The sequence below is a fragment of the Triturus cristatus genome, chromosome 2_2 (assembly GCF_964204655.1).
Source record: "Triturus cristatus chromosome 2_2, aTriCri1.1, whole genome shotgun sequence".
NCBI classification, from domain to species: domain Eukaryota; kingdom Metazoa; phylum Chordata; class Amphibia; order Caudata; family Salamandridae; genus Triturus; species Triturus cristatus.
This window is the reverse complement of record NC_140582.1, coordinates 495,865,395-495,888,063: the sequence shown is the minus strand read 5'-3', so window position 1 is coordinate 495,888,063 and position 22,669 is coordinate 495,865,395. Positions and strand designations below refer to the sequence as shown.

Sequence of the window (22,669 nt, the reverse complement as noted above, 5' to 3'; positions counted from 1 at the left end):
GGGGCCACCCCAGGACGTCAAAGCGGGCCACAGCAGGCAGGCAGGCAGGGTCGCACAGCGAGGCCACCCCAACACAAAGAGCGCCGTGATCCCACTTGCGATAACGGCAAGGGGACTCAAAAGTGAAAGTGAAAGTGTGGGGTACACGACTCGCCAGGCCCAGCCCGCCGTTGTTGTTCACTTTGCCACTGGGTCGCCCCCAAACGCGAATCCGGGGTCAGGAGAGAAGTAGGCCGCAAACTTCAGTCGGTGCTCACTCCGGCACCCGGGGTCCGATTCGAAAACGGGAAACGGGTACCACCTCGGCTCAGGCTCACCGACACAGTCCCCTCAACCGATGCAGGATGAAGACAGGATAAACGTAGGAGGTTGCGGAGGTCCTCGGGAGCCTCGCACCTACGCGGCCATCTTGGTTGCGCGCTAGGCTCCTCCCCCCTGTAGGTTTCTTAATGGCATTTTGCAGTGCCAGAGCAGCACTGCTGTAATATTACTCCACGTTCTATAAAATGCAGTTTGTGAATAGGCGTCAGAGAGTGAAAATATCTGTGGTAGCCAAGAACAAATATTATTTGCGTGGGGTTTTTGCACGCCCCTATGAATAGCCCCGAAAATATAAGACTTTTTTGCTTTGCCCTATAAATCCCTAATTATGATCTAAATTATGCAGCAAAATGTTTGAACGCAGTGGCAGGCCGAGAGGAGGGCTTTCCAAATAAGGATGAATGCCACATCTCCCCATATCCAGTGTTGTTGTACTGCTTTTCAAATAAAGCAGACAACCTGGCCATAAAAGGTACATGTGCACATGTCTGTGTGTCTGTCTGTGCATCTGTATGTCTGTGGTCATCGGCGTCTGCTAAGGGAGAGCCGGAACGAGCGACTCACCTAGGGAATTACCTTCTCTGCGACCTTGAAATTATAAAAAAAACAAAAGAGCTAACACAAGTCAACATCCTGTTTGCAATGACTTCCTCGTTGTCTCCGAGAAAGCCCTTGTGTAACCTTCACAGCAATTGCAGTAACTATTGGTAGGAAACACAGGGTTTTGAAACGGGCCTGCTGTGTTCTTGTGTAACACTGAAGACACATATTAAGGCTAAAGAATCCTCTTTATAAAGCCAAAATTGTAGACACACAAAATAAGGCTGCATATTGGTTTCTGTAGATCGGTTTATTGGTTCTTAATTAGCATCCATGAGATAAATGCTGCACAAAGCTTAAAATAAACTTGATAAATAATAAAATTACCAGATTGGGTGACTGCATAGAAAACATATTGTTAGAGCTGGCATTTGTTAAGTGGAGACCCAGTCTTAAGACATCTTTAGAATTGCCCTGCAAATCCTGCTTGGGGCACAAACAGGAGGTTCCCTTAGACACTGGTGAGAACTGATGCATGAATTCCGCATCCCGTGGGTGTTTGTCTACTTGTCTTCTGCCAAGAATAACCTGGTGGAATGTGTACCGGCAATCACCCTGCTTTACGTAGGGATCCCTCTTTCTAAGGTGCATACATCTAAACGGCGCGAGGTCAGAGCTTCTGATCAATAACACACCATCATGTGAGGCAAGTTGGATACAGTGATTACTTCTTAGAGACGTCACTTTGAAGCGCCTAAAGCTGTCGTGAACTTTGAAATGGAGGTGATGGCTCTCACAATGCCCTGTGTCTAGTGGGGGGTTTGTGTTAGCAGATATTAGGGTTCTCTCTGAGGTGTACTGAGATATGGTCTCAGGAGGATACGTGCAGGAAGAAGCCTTATTTAGCAGAGGGTTAGTCCTGCTTCTGATAGCTGGAGGTTGGAGTGGAGCAGTTGAACCAGGGATAAGGTGCTAAAGTTCCATGCCTTGCCAAGAGGGTGAACACGTACGTAGAACTGGAGGAGTAGGCAGAACTTCTAGACCTTTTAGCACTTCGAACATGAGAGTAGAGAAGGAAATTATTACTTCAACATACTTTTTGGAAATGTCGTTTATATCAAAGTTTCTGGCAGATTGAAACTGTGCGAGCATGTCAGGTGGGACAAGAAAATGGGTAGATAGTGTGGATGGAGGAGTCGATACTGGAAAGTGAAGTATTCTCGTTTTCGAGGAGTTCAACCTGTGGGAGATAAGAACTACCACTGATCGACTATAGTTTGGCTATCAGAGATCCAAGACTCAAGATGGGAGAGAGAAGAATGGGAAAGAGAAGATTTGTGTAGGAGCAACTAAATAGAAAATGATGTTGCCCCGGACAATAGTGTATTGTAAGAAGGGAAGCGCACCCAGAGTGGAACCTTGAATCATAGTGACGTAGAAGGACCTGTGGGGAGAGCAACATGTTGCGAGCAGTCGGTTCAATGAGAGACGGCTGGATGCTGTGCTAGAGGCGCCCATTGTGACCATGGTGCCTGCAGAACGGGATGTTTGTGGTGCCAAAAGCTGGCATAGAAGTCCAATATGTGATTGGCGGTTACGGCGGGTGGTGGGCTGTTGTGGGGTTATATTGACAAAGTTAATCTGTCGAAGACGGGGATGAGTTTGAGTGGGTTACTGTGTGTGGAGGTGAGCAGCTGCTTATGAGCAGTGGTAAAAAAAAGAGTTATATAAAGAGTGCACATATTTGGATCTTTATCAGGTAGAGATTGAGATCTCTGTGGAGGATGAGAGGGGTTGGTTGGGAGAGACAGTCGAAGATGGTGTTGAAATCCTTAAAAAACATATTGAATCTTTCCAGGAGAATGTTATCTTAAAACAATATGCACTTTGCAAAGTGCAGGGATTTTGAGGGAGCTAGGCTTAAAGTTGGACTAGAGTCAATTGATGGATGGGGGCTTGGAGTGATCAGGAGGTTGCTGGCTTTGCATTAAAGGTGGATGACTGTGCCATTGTGTGTTTTGTAGAGCAGCGTGAGTGATGGCTGTGAAGTGGAGGGGATGATAAGAAATGTCAAGGTGGTCGGTTAAAAAAGAATATTTTTCTGATTATTGTTTGAGCATCTCAAAGATAAAAAGAAAGAAGGGAGTTAAGTTGAGGGTTTATGCAGCTAAGTGCATGATAACTATTCAGATATGTGGAGAGATGAACTTATATGGGAGAGACTTATTTGCGCTTTGGACTGGTGGTCAGTCGAGCACGTTAATGTGTGGCAAACTGAGATGTGGGGTTTGTAGTATGGGTGGTCGTGGAAAAGAGAAAGACAAGAATAAAAATGAGTGAGGTGGCTTAGAGAGTGAGGTCTGAGCACCAGTTTTCTTGGTATGAGGTGCGCTTTAGGTTGACAGAGGACAAATGGGAATATATCGGTTTTAATCCAAAAATGGTGGGCTTTACATATAGAGGGACTCCAATTGCACAGAGAAGGGGTAAATAAATCTAGCACAGTCATTCTGGTGACTGGCAAAGGGTACAAACAATTCAGTTATTGGGGAGGGAGGCAAACCTACTAAGCTGCCATGTAAAGGTGAAGGGGGTGCTAATAATTCACATGTTCATGACATGTGAGTGTAAGGACACACGTCACTCAAAATGGCTGTACTCAGTACTTCAAGTGTGACACATCCTGCTCGAAATAGCCAGTACATGAGGGAGGGAAGGTACCATTCACTCAAAAGGTGGATGCTTAGCGGTACAGTCCATCAGATGGTCAGCAAGGGGGGTGGAAGAGCACCACTCACTCAAAATGGTCAGTGTGTGGGGATATGGGGACACCAGGCATCATGGAGATAAGTCAGGGCACAAATATCCGATTCCATGTATTGAATCAACTATTTAAATGTTTAAACTTTGTAAATATCTATGTGAAAGAAGAATACTTCTGAACCATCGTTGGTAAATGTCTATTGGAACCATTACGGATCCACAGTTCATATGAAAAGTGTGGGAATTCCTTCATAATCTAGCCATTCCCACTTGTGACCAAATCAGCGGCTGTGGCCTTCGCTTCTCATCAGTGAGGGGTTATCTTTAGCACACAAATCCTGACAGCTGAACCTCCAGCTCTGTGAAAAGCAGACCACAATATGTAAATATTCTCTAACTTGCTTTTCGTGCAGTGTTTATTCATAACATGACAACTCGAATCTCCTGTCACTTGAAGGAAGTGGTGAATTCAGGTCTGATGCACAACGTCGGGAAGTTCCCACTCGCCAATATGTAAAGTTTTATATTTATAGATCTGGTGGCCCATATTTCTACACCACCTGTGTCTCTGCTCTATGGCTCCACCTAGGAGTTCTCTTATAGTCACACGGAGAGGTATCTATCAGAGCACAATCTGGAAGCCATATTTTGAACAGCAATCCAGCCTACTGAAACACTGCAACCACTCATGAGGCCCAGTGGTGCGAGGTGCCTACAACTTGAGAAGATGCATTGGAGGCTTGTGTGGAACTGTGGACTGAGCGATGTGTTATAAAACACATTTCTGAGAAGTCTCCACCAAGAGTTACATTGCTTTTAATGTACAATTTTAGGCATGTGTTCTGTAGTTAACAGATAGGAACATGGCGGCATTGGTAACACCTAAAGGCACGTTCTGTGGTCCAAGCAAGAACCAAGCAAAAGACCGAAGCATGGACTTCATCTACTATTTTGACTTGAAACGTCAACTTCTAAAAGCAACAAACTGAAACTGTAGTTTTCTAGATGCTCTCCTAAAATAAGATTCAATTACTTGCAATTGACATAGGAAAACTACCAGTCCCAGGTATTAAACTTCGAAAGTAGGGCCAGTGGGGCTAAAAGAGAGACTGCACCTCAATCAATACATAGTGATAAGTAGGTTTGGAGCCAACGTATCCATACACATATATGTTGTCATAGAAAATGCAAGCTGAGTACAATATTTTTGAAAAATGGGACACAGCAGAACTAAAATAATCTGAGAGAACACCAAGAACAAGAGTAAATGGGGAAATATAATGTGTCCCAAAAATGCTTTTGTCAACAATAAAACAACATAAGCCACTGTGTTTGGTGGTTGTTTGTCAGAATATTGAACACGAAAATATTGTGCAAAATGAATATCATACCCAGTAGATCGACTACCAAATTATTGTAAAGCTAATTATACATAGGTAAATACAGATTACGCAAGTAAATTAAACAGATTTTGTTCTTGTCACGTGGTTAGAGCCCTTTTGGAATTTGAGCTTTAGTTGTACCTCGCTAGAACATGAAGTGGGGATTGGAGGCGTGTTCCGGCACGGTGAATGATACCGAGCCTTGGGCACAGTTGAATTTAGTACTAAACGCGACCCGTGGATTGCCATATGGTTGGATACTGAATCAATTCTCCATGATCCCACTAAAATGCATGATGTCGTGACACGTTTTTCAGAGGACTAGCCCTGATGAGATTCTGCTAATGACTGAAAGGCCGATACGTCGAGATTAGATCTCCTGGTCATTGATTGGTTGAGCTGGTGTTTAATGGTACTGTGGTTCTAAACAGGATCCTATCAGTCTATTTAGAAGCAACCGGGGATCATTTCCTAATGTTGCTTTTTGGTTTTAATTGTACATAATCACGTGCACATTTTACTTTCACTGCATCATCTGCACTTTGCGACTTTTTCTGATAAATGTATGTCCTTCACCTTTGTGATGTTTGAAATATACATAAAGACTGCAAACTGGATTAGGAAGTCCTGCATGGTGTATTAATGTTCAATCATTGAATGGTTTTCTTCAATCAGGGTACCTCGAATAGAGTTTGTGCAGGTAGCCATATCCGAAAAGAGTCCTGCATGATCATGGTGATATCCAGGTCCCTGTGAGTTTATTGTGTTGGTCTTTAGAATTAAATTTACTTGACATTGTCATGGAGGAAGTGTGAGACATAGGTGTGCAAATTTTAATTAGGACTAAAAGATGTGGCAGCTCCACAGCAGCATCCTAAGCAGAGGGGCAAAAGGTGTTGACCGCTGTGAGTGTGTTCACAGAAAAGGGGGTGTAATCAGTGTAGGGCCAATAATCCATAAAGCAACATGTAAAATGAGGCCAAATGGGCAATCAAGGAAGTTGGTGAGATTAGCCATAGCCATGCATCTTTTCAAGGGCATGAAGGCTGCCTACTATTATTTTTTGCCATAAAAGGTCCTGTCACTGATCATTTTCTCTCATAGGAATCACTTGCTTACCTTCACAAACTTCTGTTTGCACCCAGCACGAAAAATGCTTGCTGTAGGGGTGGGCGGAACTCACTGAGTTTCACTCTGCAGAATTCTGCAGAGCTACATAAAAAAACTCCACAATATTTCTCTGAATTCTGCCAATGGGCTGAAAATATGCAGCTAGCGCTGCAATTTTGTGCTGGAAGCATGAGTAGCGCTGAAAATCATCACAAATTGCACCATGCATTGCGCAAAAACGTGGGGTCATTCGAGTTGATTTTTCGGCCGCTTAAGTAGAAAATCTACTTGAGAGGCAGCAAGCCTATTCAAGCGGCAGCCCTCTTCATCACGGCCGCTCGTGAATGCCAGCGACTGCCTGCATTAAAAAATCGCTCTGGGGAGCGCCAGATCTCGCTAGCGCTCACCAGCCCGCATATTCTGAAGCCTCATGGGAGAAACATCTTGCCACACAGCTATTGGCAGAATTTGGCCAGAGCTCCGTATTAAAGAGTAGCACAGAATGGCCCTAATCCCACCAATTCCTCTGGCAGAATGGAATATTCCACCCACCCCTAGCTTGCTTTTGAGCTCTGCTGTAACACAAGGGGTTGGAATGAAATGCCTGCTCTCCAAAGAGCTGAAAGGCAAGCACTCAAGCACTGAACATCACAGCAATAGTTAATATTGAGTCCATGATGTCGGAGCAGGAACACTTCCACTGACATGGTTTCAATGTAGGAATATTTGTAAATATTTTGTAAATGCAATTAATAACGTATGTACTTGTAAATGAAACGTCATGCCACAGAACACAGGCATTTCCTATCAATGGACATTAGTTTAGGAATAAGATACAGATTGAGGAGTAAGAGTCCCAAAAAATAAATTGCCCCCCACTTTGAAACACCTGACACTAAACGTGAGCAAAGTGAGGGGTCACGGCCTTTTCTATGCAGGCTTGTGAGATTTGTTCCTCCCTCCTTTCTGGAAAACAATAGTGCAATATGATGCTTTTACAGGGCCATTTTTTACAGAATTTGGCAAAATAGTTGCATGTTTAGCAGCAGGGGCACCACCAAGCACTGTTTTAATGTTGTGGCGGAGTGCTAAGAGCGCAGCAGCACCCAAGCTACATTAAAACAATTTGCAGCAGTGACTTAATCAGAGATGATTCTGTATACAGTTATTGTTATATGTCCTGACACCAGATATTAAAATCCAGTTGTACCTGTTATATTTAATGTGCCCCACTGCACGTGTGGCTAGGGTTGTGCTCCAGAAATCCAAGAAATAGGAAAAAATAATAAATATTTTACAATGGGAATCAATCCACTTTTCTTTTGTACTGATAAAGATTTTTTTGCAGCAAATCCTTCTTTTAGGAGTGTAGTTAAAGATTCTGTAAACTTGTTTCTTCCGATCATGAAATCTCTTCCTTGCGAAACCTCAACTTGAAATGTGACCTCTTTATATCTGAATCCCCTGATGTTCACAGTGGACCTCTTGGCAGGATGTCACCTTTTGTAGAAAAGCATGTGAGCTCCAGCCCTTGGCTAGCACTAGATTGCCTTCTATTGAGGCAACATAATCTTGAGTTCCTATGCCCTACAGCCTATACAAACTACCTTTGGCTTTCACGCCACCTACAATGTTGTCTTCGCAGCTTTTTTCCAAGTACTGAAGCGATATCCGAAGCCAGCAGTGCTTTTATCCTGGGCATTGAATGCACCAACGTCTCCAGGGAGAGCCCTGGGGCAGTGCGTCCTATAAAGTATGTTCTGCATTGCTCATGTTTTCCTGTAGTTCTGGAAACTCTGTTACCTTAAGGTATGAACCTATACTCTACCAGAAAGAACCAAGACCGTGCCTGTAACATTCCGAGGGCATGTGCCTGTGTAGGAAATCAAGCACAGTATTCATTAGATATGATTGTGCTTTCTTTCACAACAGTGTCATCGCTGCTATTTCACAGTGTAGCCTCCCACAAGAAGCTGAAGTAGGCCACCAAACAACAATAATGTCTTGCTTCATGGTTTAGCTTCACAAGACGTGAACATTACTTGAATAATGCACTGGTGATGAAGGCACAGAATAGCAAGGATTTGGTGAAATAGAAGGAAACTTCTGAACACATATAACTCAGATGCACCAGGTAACATCCTACAGTCATCAAGGAATGAAGCTGGGTGTTGGCAAAGCCTCTAAAATTACTTTTAAAAATTACTCCAAATAGGCCAAGTGCCAGAGGACAAGAAAAGGGCAGATGTAGAACATATATTGAACAAGAAGAAAGTGACCATAGGGACAAGCAATTGGCATTGTCTCCCTGGACTTTCGTCAGTGTTAATTTGAGCCGGTGGTTTCCGGTGCTCGGGACCTGCACTCAATTGTTGACACCTGCACTTATGACAGCTGCCACATGGTGGTGCTGTTTGTATAATTTAGAGATGAGCAGAGCAGCAATTGTTTATTAATTCAGGGTGCATTAAAACAGCTAATACTTGCCGCTCAAGGTATTTTTGTAGCTTTGGGGGCCTGAAGTAGACTGACTGGTTAGTAGTTGTGTAGGTTCTGTCATTAGCAACACTGGCAGTGACAGTGGGTGGTGCAAGCTGCAGAGGCCTCCTGACTAGAGCCCTGGCACTTTTTTTTTTTTTTTTACAAATCAAGCAATGACTTTAGTATAGCATTATACGCTGTCCTGTGGGACAAATAATGAGAAGCTCATTGGTTGAATGTGGTCTGGACATGGTCATTGCAGACTGGATCAAGAATGAGTTACCTGTCCACAGACAGAGAGCAATGGTTACTGCAGGGACCTATGACAGGGAGAAGCTTCTAGGTGGATGCCCGCGTGCTTAGCATTGTTGATAGCAAATCGTGGAAAGCACTTAACACAAAGGGAGACAAAAAACAAATGCACTATATGTAAAGATATTATAAATCTAAATACGCTGGTGAGCTAAGATGCAAATTTGGAAATGACTAGGGATGTTTCAAATTTACTGTTGGTACAAGATGAGCAGTAGGCAGCTAGATTAATAAAACTCTATGACAGGCATGTGTTGAAGCAACTTTACACGAGCAGCCATTGCAATTCAGAAGCAATGTGTAAAGGTTTGGTCTTATTTAGAGAGAGATGTGAAGAATCAATAGCTGAATTCGCAGTGCATTGTCAAGGCCCTTTCCTGTGATCCTGGGACAGTCAGGGGTTAATGAGCAGTACTCTGTGAGGGTACTCCTGTTTTATCACTGGGACTCTAGGTCTGCAAACTCTAATGTGCACTGTTTGCATTAACAAGATGCTCCTTTTGGGCACTAGACTCTCACCAGGTAGTGCCGGGGAGCATAAAAGACTTACTCTAGGAGTTGGTAGGTAATTGAAACTCAAACAAAGAACGACACATTAAATAACAGGCGTTACCTTTAATGCCAATTATTGCTATAACTTCTTAGAAGAAAGATTGTATTTATGGATAAGTAAAAGAAGCAATTAAAGTAGCATATCCCAAAAACTCAGAAAGTGATACCAACTTCTGGAGCCGAGATATGACCCTGAACGTTTATATAGCGCCTGTGTGCTAGGCACTAGATTCTCTCCAACATTGGCCCTTAGACCTATGTGATACAATGGGGTTGTGCTTGGGTTAACTGAAAGAGCATTGGCTCATGGTGGGTTTATTTTTCTTGTGAGAACTTTTCTCCGAAAAATGTGAGCGAGCACTGCAGAGCAATATTCATTTTCTGTTTATGGTGGGTCTATTCTCTTCCCCAGCGTTGATGCACAAACAGGCTGTGCAAATGTGTGTCCATGATGTCTAGCATAGGTTTCGAACTGGAAGAGTATACTTCTGGTACAAAATACTATGTTTAGTCTAACCTTTTTTAAGTTTTCACACATAGGACAAGTACTGTACTGTGCAGCACACACGGAATTTGTGAAAGCCAGTAGCGGTCCGTGGAGGGAGTTCCGTGGGGCGGTGAGGCGGGGCGGGCGAGGGGCAGGGTGGGGGAATGTAAACACCGGAATATGGATGAACGGAGGTAAGTACACATTCAAATAAATAAAACGAATTCCTTTGCGCGCGCTGCATCGGAAAATACGGCACATTCCTGCCCTTTCCTTTTAACGCAACGCAGCAAGGTGGATTGCTATGGTGTAGTGTGTGAGACAATGAGCATTACGTCACATTTGCACCATGTAAAGTGGTACATTTGTGATGCAAGGCTATGAGTCACATTAATGAAGCCATGCAAAGCCACCTTGCATGGCTTCGCTGACTTCACAAATATGGAGTAATGCAACACAGCGCAAATTGCAGCATTGCCTTACTCTGCGCAAGGGAGGCATACCATGGATGTTGCGGTGGGTGTTGACATGCAATTCCCATGGTTTTTGATACATTCCCAGATTTACAAGGACTTGTAACCCTGGGAATGCATCAAGATCTTACTCCTTCCGAGGTGAGGCGTAACGAGGAGAAATATCTCTATTTTTCATTTTTTCTTCTTTCTATGGGTGCTGCACACATAGAAAGAGGAAAGAGGAAAACGCCTCTCTAGCTTGTTTTTGTGCAGGAAGGTGCCCCTTCTTGCACAAACTCAAGCCTGCTGACAACACAGCCTTGGCGCTAGACTGACGAAATTGCACCGGCACAGGGGGAAGGAAACAAATGCACTGTATTGGATAAATATACTGTATTCCTGCCCTTTCACTTTTGCGTAGGGCAGCACAGCGAGGTGACTTGCTGTGCTGCCCTATGCCAAATCCCCATAAATTAGGGTCTTAGGCAAGTAAAAGGGCAGAAATGCACTGTATTTATCCAATATGGTTTCTGAAGCCTAGTGCCAATGCAGGCACCTTCATTATCGGCAGGATTCTTTTTGTGCAGTAAGGGGCACCTTACTGCACAAAAACAATCCTGAGAGGCATTTTTCTTATTCTATGTGCACTGCAGTATGCAGCCCCCATAGAAAGAAGAAAAAACGGAGAGCGATAGAGATATTTCTCCTCGTTATGCTTCACCTCAGGAGGTATAAGATTTTGATGCATTCGCAGGTATACAAGCCCTTCTAAATTTGGGAATCCATCAAAACCACAGCAGTTGCGTGGGAACACCCACCGCAATGCCCATGGAACGTCTTCTTTACAAAAAGTATGGTGGGGGCCAGCGATTTGCGCTGCGTTACCTTACTCAAGATTTATGAGGACACTCACAGCCATGCAAGGTGACTTTGCGTGGCTTCATAAATCTGACTCAGAGCCTTGTACTTTACGCGGTGCAAACATGACACCAGGCTCTCATAAATATGCCCCTTAGTGTGTATAGACAGGCAACGACCTGATCACATCTTTGTGCTTGCCAAGGTGGCTAGTAATTACCACAAACCAAAATCTTTGAAACACGCCAGTCTTGGAAGCTTCGTCGTTGGAGGAAACGACCAAACGATAAAGGAAGGAACAGGATAGAAGTCATTCATACACAGGATAAGGTTTCTGACAGGTGGTTACGTACCGCCAACAAGAAACATGATGCTTTTATTACATCTTGTTACACGTACTTGTAAAACTGGACCCATTTATATCCATAGCATGTAAGGTGAGGAGTTTTACAAGCAAGCAGAGGACCAAGACTGGATGAAAGGCTCTGACACTTCCCAACAAGCTTGTCCCGGGGTGAGTGCCTCCAGCTGGGCTTGTCTCAGCATCAGTGCAACGACAGGAATGAAACTCACTCTTGAGCCGAAGCACACCTGGATGATGTTCTTCACTCCTAGACATTCAGTCCCTTTAACCTCTCCATGTCCAGTACACATTTTGAATCTCTGTGGCCATTGTGTGTTTGGACTTTCCTTTTGGCGTCTGTATTTGGGACCATCAACATTGACGATGGACTAACGCCACAGTCTGGTTCTTATGTATGTTGAAATGTCGCCTGTTGAGAAACACCCCCATAGACAGATATCAGGAATGAACTGTAGGGTTCCACTTTGAGGGTGTATTACCACCAGTGGCCTCAATCCCACCATCCAACACCGGCGCAGCGGGATCAGTCGGAGAGTTCCCCCACTACTCTTGTGGTTGGTACAGCCATTATGGCTGGAGACCCTCTGCTCTCGGACTGGACAACTACAAACTTAAAATATACCAGAAAAAATATCTCTGATCTTTAAATATACTAAAAATGTACATGACGTGTAGTTCGAATGTTGAATTTTCTTTCTGCCCTTGCAGTATATTTTCCTCTTTCGCCAAGGCAGGGAGAAAATAAATCCGCCATCCAAAAAATATACCAGGCCCTTGTGTTTTGAACAAAATATTTCAGTATTAAAATACTTCAACTCTACGTGTTCAGTATTCGTATTTATGGTGTTTACATTTTGTTTATTGTGGTTCTGCACCATTTGGAATGCTTACTTAGAGTAAATGCAGCTTTGCATTCCTCAGACGTGAATCGCTTTGCGAAGAATGGATTTTAAAATGGTTTCAATATCTAAATTACATTGTCATACGAATTGTTTTTTAAAATGCGACAGCAAAAAGATACGTTGTATCGAAGGACGTACATCTGATCTCTTGCTTAGTGTGTCTGCATTATTTTTGCCCAGTATCGATTAGATAGATAGATTTAGGGTTAAATTTGCACGTTCCGATCTAAACTGAACCTCGCACATAATCCACAAGAGGGCGATGTGTACTTAGTTATTGCCTAGAGTTCATATACGCTCAAAAAGAGACGAAGTCTAACAATACGTGATAAATGCGTTTTCCAAAGAAGTTCCGTGAATTAACTTTTAAAGTAAATGTAATTATCTGCATAAGCACATACTTACAATTTTCTAGAAAAGATCAATTGGCACAGTGTCCTTTAAATGTCTTTTCCTTTTCAATTAGAGTTGTATAGTGCGGTTCTTCCAATTTATCCCATATAAGGATTTCGAAAAAAAATGAGTAAATGGGTCAGACTCTTAAGAGCAGGTCTACGAGAGTGACGAGCCACACTCCGAATGTTCGCTTATGTTACTGGAGGTGTATCAGAGAGAGAGGAGGCTGTAATGTGGACTCATTAGAAGTTGATTCGTTTTAATAGGACGGCATGAATACAAAAATATTCTTTGCTCTACCCTCATTACCTTCCACCATTTTAGCGCTTCCGACCCATTAACAAGGGGCACTAACATTGTGCAGCTCATTCCTGGCATGCCAGCAGGCAGGACAAAGGTGTTAGAGAAAATAGTGCTCGGAGGCTGTAATTGAAGTAACAGGGGGTGTTGCCATGGGAGGTTACAAAATGCGACAAAGCGGTACTAAGGAGGGACTACTAAACCTTTTGACCAATGAACAGCCACAGTTTACAATGGACAATTACAAAAGCCAATGAAAAATATGGGCTGAGAGTGGGCGGAGCTTCAAGTCCCTGCCTCAATACAGCATGCCTCACGGAGCAGCGCATGCGCTACCCAGGCTTGACCTAAAAAAATAAAAAGCTTTACCCGCCCTTGTGTACAAGACAGACTAAACATTCTTCTTCAAGAGCACCCCCTGGCTCCACTCAAAAAGACATATCTACCACAGGCGAAGCCCTCCGAACCAGCACAGATGCTATCCCCGAAGCCTCTCGGACTTGTTATAGCTCATTGATTCGAGTCCTTTTGGCACAACGAGCTCTTGAAGAGAACTATGTAGCACAACATTTATAGAAAATTTTAATACATGTTATTCTATCTAATTTATATCTTAACCTAACCATTTTACAGCTATGTTACTGGGCAATGCGAGCTTGTCCAGGATGATCGGGGCACAGAAACATGTAGTCCCTTGACACCCCCCATAGAGAGGATCCCTTGTAATGTATCTACACTGAAGGGTGAAAACAGGATGTCTGTTCACTCAATAGAGGTAAACGATAGACTGGAGACGCCAGAGGATCTGGGGGCCAGAAGCAGGATAAACAAGCATTTGCAATGCAATAGGTCTCGCAGTTGCGAAATTGTGAACTATTGGAAATGCCTTTTAACTATGTGTCAAAAAAACCTGCAATAATAAAAGGCATTGTCATTTACAATATCAGTATGTCAAAGTTTCGAAAATGCTAGACCTATTGCATTGCAAATTCTTGTTTCTTTAGTGCTGCCCCACCCATTTATCCACCATTTGTACTGGGGATATTGGTACCCTCAACGCAAATTTTCAGGCTCAGAAATTTCAGCAGCCCTTTCCCCCGAGGGGCGGGGGAAGGAAGCAGCATGAGCTCCGGTGAAGGCTAGCGGCCGCCATGAACATCCGGCATGGCGTGCTGCTGCAAAGCAAAATTTAATTTTATAATAGTCCAGAAATAAAGTGTTAGGAGAGAGTGTGTCCTGCCAAACAGGCAGGACAAAGGTGTTAGAGAAAATAGTGCTCAGAGGCTGTAATTGAAGCCTACCGGGTAGCAACACATGTAACAGGGGGTGTTGCCATGGGAGGTTACAAAATGCGACAAGGCTGTACTAAGGAGGGACTACTAAGCCTTTTTTTTTTTTAGTTAAATAATTTTTATTAGAAGCAAGGAAAACACAGGACTACAAATATGAATTAAATCGATAGCAATCAAAATATGAGTATACAGGCATAAGAAAATAATAGCTGCACAGTAGGTGAGTTATACAAAAAGGGGTTACAGAAAGTGTAAACAATTTCAGTAATGTGCCTAAGAATGGAAACAGTTAAAAAATAAAAAGAGAAAGCATACCAAAGAAGAAAAAGATAGAATTATTATATTACAGTGGTATACAAAAAGGCCTGTGAAAATGTTAGAATAAATAAAATATTAAAATAAAGTATATTTTGAATAGCAGGAGGAGAAAAGGAAAAAGAAAAAGCAGGAAGAAAAGAAATGAAAAGAATAAGAGAAAGAAAGAAAAGAGAGGAAGAAAGAGAGGATAAAATAGAAAAAATTGAAAGAGATTATAATGATGTTGATTGAAAAGTCGTAAAGGGTACCCATAGTAAGTCAGATTTAATTTGTAGGTGGATGGAAGATTGAGGAATAGAGGCAATTCTATGTTCATCACATATATAATTCCACCAATGCAAAAAAGATAGCTTAGAATTATCTTTCCAACATGTTAGTATAACTTTAAAAGCCACAGCAAGAAATAAATCAAATAAAGGAGATGCGGGGGAAACTAGAGCAAAGTCAGGCGACATAGTGCCTAAAAAGACATTAAGCATATTAAATTGTAATTTGTGAGAAAAGATCAGTGAACATTTTGACCAGATATCATCCCAAAACGCATACACCTTAGGGCAATAGAACAATAGATGTAATAAAGAACCTTCAGCATTAAGACAAGACCAACAAGAGGATGGGACAGAGTGGTTACATTTATGTAACCTACGGGGAGTAATGACAACTCTGTTATAAATAAAGTATAAAGACTGTGTGAGATTAGCAGCTTTAGACGTCTTGAATAGTTTCTGCCAAAACTTATCCCATTGCGATGTGGACAGTGTTACAGATAAGTCCTGTTCCCATTCAAGTTCAACCTTAGATTTATTCTGTGTGCCAACAGGGGTAGATAAAGATTTATAGATAAAGGAGGCATTAGGAATAGTATCAGTAGAGACTTGATATAGTGAAGAGTCAGGAAGAAAGGAAGTAGGAGCAGGCAGAAAGAGAGATTTCTGTATACACCCCTGTAGTATTGAAGCTAAAGTATCATATTGCTGAATACAAGAATCAGGTAATTGAAAAGACTCTTGCAACTGATGGAATGAAAGGATCACATTATTAACAAGCATTTGGTGTACATACATAAGGCCCTTTTCTTTCCATTGTTTGTAATAGAATGATTTGTGACGGAACTTAATGTATTTATTGAACCACAGTGATGACGCTAGGAATGATTGATAATTATCCAAATTCTTAAAGAAAAGTGTATGTAACAAAACTTGAGAATGTTTCAGAATAGGATATTTGGAAATAAAGGTACAATTAGTCATGTGAACAACCTCACGCATTGAAAAATCATTTAACAGTGAACATTCAACAGTAACCCATGAAGGTTTAGATAAATCCTGATAATCTTTAGACAGAGCATAAAATTGACGAATCAGAAAAGCATTGTGATACAAATGAAAATCAGGGAATCTAACACCCCCCTCATTTTTAGGACGAATCAGTTTAGACAAAGCAATACATGCATGTTTGTTATTCCATAGAAATTTAGTGCTTAACGAATTAATCTGAGAAAAATAATATTTAGGAATTTTAAATGGTAACATAGACAGTATAAACAAAATCTGGGGGACAATCATCATTTTAATTGTATCAAGTCTGCCCCACCACGAAAGGAACAATGGAGACCAGAGGTTTAACAAAGTAGTAATTTTAAGTTTTAAGGCAGAAAAGTTATGGGATAATGTGTCCCGAACGTTGGAGGAAAACAATGTGCCAAGATATTAAATTTTTTGGGGACACCACGTGAAGTTAGATGATTCAAACATATACCTATAACAAGAAGGGTTCAAAGGTAAAATCTCAGTTTTGGAAAAGTTTAATCTATAGCCAGAAACCTTAGCGAATGATGAGATTTCCTGCAAAAAAGGGGGTAAGGAAGATACAGGATTGGACATATAAATAAGAACATCATCAGCATACGCAGATAATTTAATTTGGTGGGTCTTGAGACTAAAACCAGTAATTAGAGGATTGCTTCTAATACGTTCCAGAAATGGTTCTAAGCATAGCAGGAAAAGCAATGGTGAAAGGGGGCAACCCTGACGTGTACCTCTTTGAAGGGAGAAATAGGGAGAAAAGAGACCATTAACAAAAATACATGCTTTTGGATTAGTATATAATAACTTAACATATGATATAAACTTCGGACCAAAGCCAAACCATTGTAATGTATGTATCAAGAACTCCCAATTAACACGGTCGAAGGCTTTTTCTGCATCCAAAGACAGAGCAGCTAGTGGGGAAGGATATTTTTTACTAAGAGCAAGAATGTTAGAAAACATTCTGGCATTGTCGGAAGCCAGACGACCTTTGACAAAACCAACTTGGTCTGGATTAATGAGTATAGGGATAATTTTCGCCAATATTTTTGCAAAAATTTTACAATCATAATTAATTAATGAAATAGGATGAAAAATTTTGCAATAAGAGGGGTCTTTATCTGGTTTAGGGATTACAACAATAAGGGCTTACAAAAAAGAGCCACAGGCTTGGGAGCTGGATATAAAAGAATTAAAAAGTTCTAATAATTTGGGAGCAAAAATTGAGGAGAAAGCAGAGAATAGTTCAATTGAAAATCCATCGGGGCCAGGAGCCTTCGCTTTTTTCAAAGACTTACAAGCATCAGTTAATTCTTGTAGGGAAATGTCTTCTTCAAGAGGTTTAAAAATATCCTGGGAAGTTTTGGGTTTGGGGATATCACGGAAAAAAGAGGTAAAGTCATCGTCAGAGGGCTTGATAGTTTCTGTATATAATAAAGTGTAGTATGATTGAAATGTGGAAATAATGTCAGAGTCAGACGAAAGGAGAGTATTGTTTAATTCTGAGTGAATGGGGCCAATCACTTTACGTTCTGATTTAATTTTTAGATAATTTGCTAGCATTTTCCCAGCTTTGTTTTGGCCCCCATGATATTTCGACTTAATCTTAAGGAGAATATTACAGGCATCCTTAGTGACTATTTTATTTAGGGTGGATTTAGCTTTTATTAGTTCTTGTACAGAAGAGGGAGATTTAGACGTGTAATAATTATGTTCTAATGTTTTTAGAAGAGTCAGGGTTTTTTTATATTTAGTGTGTAATAACTTTTTCTTCTTTGAGGAATAAGCAATAGTGAATGCTCTAAAGGAAGCTTTAAAAGCATCCCAATTATTGTGTAAGGAGGTGTCTATAGAATTATTAAAAGTAAAAAATTCCTTAATAAACGAGGATGCTTCTTGAATAAAGGTACGGTCTGATAAAAGGAAATTATTGAAACGCCATCTACCTTGTTTACATGTGGTGAGCGATAGGTCAATAAGAGTGGAGACAGGAGCATGGTCAGATATAAAGATAGATCCAATGTCAGAGGATTGGAGACATGGTAGCAGTGATTTGGAGACTAGGATATAATCAATACGGGATCTGGTATGGTATACAGATGAGAAGAAAGTAAATTCAGAGGTGTCTGGGTTACATGTTTTCCATGTATCAAATAATGGACGGGAGGAGATGGCTGACAGAAATGATTTGTGGGATTTGTCAGGTTTAAACTTACATTTGGATTGCCTATCAGTAAATGGATCTATCCAATTATTAAAATCACCACCAAGCACAATATTAGAATTGGAGAGTGATAATAGTTTCAGCTTTATGGATTGCCAAAATTCAAAATCTGGCTTAACAGGACCATAAATATTGAAAAAAGTTATTTGTCTTTTATTTATGATAGTCTCTGCCAACACCCAACGACCATTCGGGTCACAATCTGATGATACAATCTGTGCATTAATAGATATATGGAACAATATGGCGACACCACCATGACGATCAGTGGCATGAGAAAAAACAACTTGATTAACCCAATGGCGTTTAAGTTTAAGGGATTCTTTGTCATTACAATGGGTTTCCTGTAAAAAAGCAATCTGAGAATTAAGTTTAGCCAGGTGAGACAATACCTTTTGACGCTTGACGGGGTGACCAAGACCACGAACATTCCACGACGTCACATTAACCATAACTCAGGATGAAGGTAAACATGAGGAAATAGGAGCACGGAACTGCAGAACTGACAAGAAACAAGAAGGAAAGATATTGTTCAATATATAGAGAGAAAGATCTATTATCAACAAGAAAACAAGTACAGAAAAACAGACTTAACGATGAGGAAGGATAATAAAAAAAGAAGAAGAGAAAAACAAGAAGAAAAGAAAGGAGAAGTAAAAGAGGGAAGTAGAGACATGTAAACAGATCAAGGGATAACATCCGGATCTGTAAAGAACGAAGAAAAGTTGAGGAAAAAGAGGAACGTAGTGACGCCAGAGGACACGGACCACACTAATAGATAAAGAAGAATAAAGAGAGAAAGAACCTCATTAATATGAACAATTATAAACCAACGGCAAGATATTAAGTAAACCAGTTAATAAAGTACAAGGTGACAATCCAGAAAAAGAAAATAATACAAAAGAAGAAAAAAATCAAGGGTTAGTATCCATTCCATGTGACGGGAGGCTTCGAAGAAAGAGTTTAAGTTTTTCCGGATCGTCAAAAGAACGTGACCGCCCCTCATGTGTAATTTTACAAAGACAAGGATGGAGGATTCCATATTGTATGTTGAGACATCTCATCTGTGGGCGCAAGGCAAGAAATTCTTTGCGACGAGCATTGGTTGCGTTGGAAATATCTTGCGATATGAAAAGAGTATGATCAGACCAGATAAGACGCCTTTTAAGCCTAACTGCCTTCAATATAAGCATCAGTTCAGTAAATTCAAGAAAGAGCATTATAATTCCACGTGGTTTATTAGCGGCAGGATTTAGACGACCTAAACGGTGAGCCCTCTGAATGTTAAGAGGACCTGTTAACGTTGGTAGATCAAGGAGCTCTGGAAGAAATTTCTGCAGGAAGGACACCAAGTCAGACCCTTCAATATTTTCCGGAAGACCATAAAGGCGAAGGTTATTTCTTCGATTACGATTTTCAAGGTCCTCAGTGTGAAGTTTAAGTTTATGAATTTCCTGTTCCAGAAGTGGAATTTTCGTGGAAGCATCCTGCAAATCACTAACCCGCTGCTCCAGATAAAACACTTTACTTTCCATGACGATCCATCTTTCCTCAATCTGCTTCAACTTTTCATTAGTAGTTAACATGAAGGGTTGAAGACCACGAACTTCATCAAGAATAGAGTCCAAAACAGGATTTTGAGAAGAAAGGATAGGAGAAGGCGGGTCGTTTTTATGCCGCTTAGGTTTCGTACCAGATGTGGAAGGATTGGTAAAATGTGCGTCAGTAGACATTGTATTCAACTGAAGTATGTAGCCACCAGTTATCAAAGAAAGAAAAAAATAAAAAAATAAAAAAGTTTAAAAGTAACCGGAGCACAGAAGTAGGATTTCGAAAATTGAACAATAAACAAAGGATTCGTGGCTATCAAAAGGTGCTGAGGTTGATTCCTGGCATTAGAAAGCTGTGAGGCTTCAAAAAAGGGCGGGCAAAGCCCTAGGCTACAATGTAAAGCATATCAGTGCTGTCAGTGCTGTTGACGCACAGGTCATGACCATCCAATAGACATTACTCATTCAGTCAGTGAGGAATGGGGGCTGTTATATCCACTGTCATCATTAAGGTAGAGGTTCCTGCATGGTATGCACTTGGATGAGCAGCTCCTATAAATACCAGAGCTCTGGACTCTAAAGGACATAAACACTGTCAATGCAAAAAAGAATAAGGTGAGGCGGCAAAGAGATGGCTCATGCTATGCCATATGGTAACTTCTCAGGAGCGATAAAAATAAGAAAAGCAAGTTACAGCGCTGAGGAGATGAAAAATATTAGCATTTCAGCAGTGTAAGAACAAGCGCGAGCTCCGCGATCCAAAATGGCGGCCGCTCGCGTCTTTGTGAGGAGAAATAACCGTCGGGGTAAAAAGGAAGAAATCCTTCATAAAAGGCAGCGGGAAAGCGGTATCCAGGATCACCGCAACTTCAGCGCCAGGAAACCATCCCTCGTCGTCGGCAGAAGAGGCACACGAGGCTCCAAAATACTGTCGGAGTCCCGCGACGCAGCGGAGCTCACATGAAGTCCGCCATGTCCTGCGGCGCGCAAGCCACGCCCCCACTACTAAGCCTTTTGACCAATGAACAGCCACAGTTTACAGTGGACAATGGCAAAAGCCCATGAAAAATATGGGCGGAGAGTGGGCGGAGCTTCAAGTCCCTGCCTCAATACAGCATGCCTCACAGAGCAGCGCATGCGCTGCCCAGGCTTGACCTAAAAAAAAAAAAAAAAAGCGCTTTGCCCGCCCTTGTGTACAAGACAGACTAAACATTCTTCTTCAAGAGCACCCCCTCATCTGCAGTTCCCACCACTAATCCTCAGAGCAGACAGTCAAGAACTTGCTTGAGTTCAGAAAATGCTTGAGAATTCAATCGAGCTGCTGCTTCAGCCCTCAACAGAGCCTGCGCACCAGAAACAAGGCCCTACCAGACCTGGATAAAAAGTAATCATCCCTAAACGGCATGCAGCTGATTGAGATGACTTACTCGTCCCTAGACACAATGCAGCTGACTGAGATGACTTATGGTTCCTGGTCACAATGCAGCTTATCAAGATGACTTACTCACCCCTAGACACAATGCAGCTGACTGAGATTACTTACTCGTCAAAAGACAGAATGCAGTTTATCGAGATTACCTATTTGTTCCTGGACACAATGCAGATGACTGAGATGACTTACTCGTCCCTAGACACAATGCAGCTTATCGAGATGACTTACTCGTTCCTGGACACTATGCAGTTGATTGACATGACTTACTCGCCCCTAGACACAATGCAGCTGACTGAGATGACTTACTCGTCCCTAAACACAATGCAGCTTATCGAGATGACTTACTCGTTCCTGGACACTATGCAGCTGATTGACATGAATTACTCACCCCTAGATGCCATGCAGCTGATTAAGATGACTTACTCGTCCCTAGAACAATGCAGCAGATTGAGAAGACTTACTCGTCCCTACACACAATGCAGTTGATTGAGATGACTTACTCGACCCTACACACAATGCAGCTTATCGAGTTGACTTACTCGTCCCTACACACAATACAGCTGGTTGAGATGACTTACTCGTCCCTACACACAATGCAGCTTATCGAGATGACTTACTCGTCCCTACACACAATGCAGCTGGTTGAGATGACTTACTCGTCCCTAGAACAATGCAGCAGATTGAGAAGACTTACTCGTCCCTACACACAATGCAGTTGATTGAGATTACTTACTCGTCCCTACACACAATGCAGCTGGTTGAGATGACTTACTCGTCCCTACACACAATGCAGCTTATCGAGATGACTTACTCGTCCCTACACACAATACAGCTGGTTGAGATGACTTACTTGTCCATAGAACAATGCAGCTGATTGAGAAGACTTACTCTCCCTACACACAATGCAGCTGTTTGAGATGACTTACTCGTCCCTAGACACAATGCAGCTGACTGAGATGACTTACTCTTCAATAGACAGAATGCAGTTTATCGAGATTACCTATTTGTTCCTGGACACAATGCAGCTGACTGAGATGACTTACTCGTCCCTAGAACAATGCAGCAGATTGAGAAGACTTACTCGTCTCTACACACAATGCAGTTGATTGAGATGACTTACTCGCCCCTACACACAATGCAGCTTATCGAGTTGACTTACTCGTCCCTACACACAATGCAGCTGGTTGAGATGACTTACTCGTCCCTACACACAATGCAGCTTATCGAGATGACTTACTCGTCCCTACACACAATGCAGCTGGTTGAGATGACTTACTCGTCCCTAGAACAATGCAGCAGATTGAGAAGACTTACTCGTCCCTA

The 22,669-nt window shown here is 41.9% G+C and overlaps 1 protein-coding gene across 2 annotated transcripts in view; it reads left to right on the top strand.

The window, feature by feature from the left end:
* LOC146862412 (uncharacterized) overlaps positions 1 to 22,669 on the top strand; it is a 568,567-nt gene that overhangs the window by 361,459 nt on the left and 184,439 nt on the right. The window lies entirely within an intron of this gene.